This window comes from Lolium rigidum, chromosome 4 (genome assembly GCF_022539505.1).
Source record: "Lolium rigidum isolate FL_2022 chromosome 4, APGP_CSIRO_Lrig_0.1, whole genome shotgun sequence".
NCBI lineage: Eukaryota > Viridiplantae > Streptophyta > Magnoliopsida > Poales > Poaceae > Lolium > Lolium rigidum.
Window position 1 is genome coordinate 279,214,006 of NC_061511.1, and position 3,052 is coordinate 279,217,057.

Genomic DNA, 3,052 nt, shown 5'->3' on the forward strand with positions numbered 1-3,052 from the left:
AATCTCCCTTACTTCAGACAAGACGAACATGCATAGCAACTCACATGATATTCAACAAAGAGTAATTGATGGCGTCCCCAGAAAACATGGTTATCGCACAACAAGCAACTTAATAAGAGATAAAGTGCATAAGTACATATTCAATACCACAATAGTTTTTAAGCTATTTGTCCCATGAGCTATATATTGCAAAGGTAAAGAATGGAAATTTTAAAGGTAGCACTCAAGCAATTTACTTTGGAATGGCGGAGAAATACCATGTAGTAGGTAGGTATGGTGGACACAAATGGCATAGTGGTTGGCTCAAGGATTTTGGATGCATGAGAAGTATTCCCTCTCGATACAAGGTTTAGGCTAGCAAGGTTATTTGAAACAAACACAAGGATGAACCGGTGCAGCAAAACTCACATAAAAGACATATTGTAAACATTATAAGACTCTACACCATCTTCCTTGTTGTTCAAAACTCAATACTAGAAATTATCTAGACTTTAGAGAGACCAAATATGCAAACCAAATTTAGCAAGCTCTAAGTGTTTCTTCATTAATGGGTGCAAAGTATATGATGCAAGAGCTTAAACATGAGAACAACAATTGCCAAGTATCAAATTATTCAAGACATTTTAGAATTACTACATGTAGCATTTTCCGTTTCCAACCATATAACAATGAACGAGGTAGTTCAACCTTCGCAATGAACATTAAGAATAAAGCTAAGAACACATGTGTTCATATGCAACAGCGGAGCGTGTCTCTATCCCACACAATGAATGCTAGGATCCATTTTATTCAAACAAAAACAAAAACAAACCAACGCTCCAAGCAAAGCACATAAGATGTGATGGAATAAAAATATAGTTTCAGGGGAGGAACCTGATAATGTTGTCGATGAAGAAGGGGATGCCTTGGGCATCCCCAAGCTTAGACGCTTGAGTCTTCTTAAAATATGCAGGGGTGAACCACCGGGCATCTCCAAGCTTAGAGCTTTCACTCTCCTTGATCATATTGTATCATCTCCCTCTCTTGATCCTTGAAAACTTCCTCCACACCAAACGCGAAACAACTCATTAGAGGGTTAGTGCATAATAAAAATTCACATGTTCAGAGGTGAAACAATCATTCTTAACACTTCTGGACATTGCATAAAGCTACTGGACATTAATGGAACAAAGAAATTCATCCACCATAGCAAAAGAGGCAATGCGAAATAAAAGGCAGAATCTGTCAAAACAGAACAGTCCGTAAAGATGGATTTTATTGAGGAACCATACTTGCTCAAATGAAAATGCTCAAATTGAATGAAAGTTGCGTATATATCTGAGGATCACGCACGTAAATTGGCAGATTTTTATGAGTTACCTACAGAGAATTCTGCCCAGATTCGTGACAGCAAGAAATCTGTTTCTGCGCAGTAATCCAAATCTAGTATTGGCTTTACTATCAAAGACTTTACTTGGCACAACAATGCAATAAAATAAAGATAAGGAGAGGTTGCTACAGTAGTAAACAACTTCCAAGACTCAAATATAAAATAAAGTACCGTAGTAAAATCATGGGTTGTCTCCCATAAGCGCTTTTCTTTAACGCCTTTCAGTTAGGCGCAGAAAGTGTGTATCAAGTAATATCAAGAGACGAAGCATCAACATCATAATTTGTTCTAATAATAGAATCATAAGGTAACTTCATTCTCTTTCTAGGGAAGTGTTCCATACCTTTCTTGAGAGGAAATTGATATTTAATATTACCTTCCTTCATATCAATGGTAGCACCAACAGTTCGAAGAAAAGGTCTTCCCAATATATTGGGACAAGATGCATTGCATTCAATATCCAAGACAACAAAATCAACGGGGACAAGGTTATTGTTAACCATAATATGAACATTATCAATCCTCCCCAAAGGTTTCTTCATAGCATTATCAGCAAGATTAACATCCAAATAACAATTTTTCAATGGTGGCAAGTCAAGCATATCATAGATTTTCTTAGGCATAACAGAAATACTTGCACCAAGATCACATAAAGCATTACAATCAAAATCATTGACCCTCATATTAATGATGGGCTCCCAACCATCTTCTAACTTCCTAGGAATAGAGGTTTCAAGTTTTAGTTTCTCTTCTCTAGCTTTTATGAGAGCATTTGTAATGTGTTTTGTAAAGGCCAAATTTATAGCACTAGCATTGGGACTTTTAGAAAGTTTTTGTAAGAACTTTATAACTTCAGAGATGTGACAATCATCAAAATCAAAACCATTATGATCTACAACAATGGGATCATTGTCCCCAATGTTGGAAAAAAATTCAGCAGTTTTATCACAAGCAGTTTCAATCAGCTTTAGCAATTTCAGGTAATTTTGCACGCTTTGCACTAGGAGTAGAAACATTGCCAACACCAATTATTTTACCATTGATAGTAGGAGGTGTAGCAACATGTGAATCATTATCATTACTAGTGGTGGTAATAGTCCAAACTTTAGCTACATTATTCTCTTTAGCAAGTTTTTCATTTTCTTCTCTTTCCCACCTAGCATGCAATTCAGCCATCAATCTTCTATTCTCATTAATTCTAACTTGGATGGCATTTGCTGTAGTAACAATCTTATTTTCAATATCCTTATTAGGCATAACTTTCAATTTCAAAAGATCAACATCAGAGGCAAGACTATCAACCTTAGAAGCGAGAATATCAATTTTATTGAGCTTTTCCTCAACAGATTTGTTAAAAGAAGTTTGTGTACTAATAAATTCTTTAAGCATAGCTTCAAGTCCAGGGGGTGTGTTCCTATTATTGTTGTAAGAATTCCCATATGAATTACCATAACCGTTACCATTATTATAAGGATATGGCCTATAGTTATTACTAGAATTGTTCCGATAAGCATTGTTGTTGAAATTATTATTTTTAATGAAGTTTACATCAACATGTTCTTCTTGAGAAACCAATGAAGCTAACGGAACATTATTAGGATCAATATTAGTCCTATCATTCACAAGCATAGACATAATAGTACCAACGGACAACATAAGAGGTTTCTTTTCAAGGAATTTATC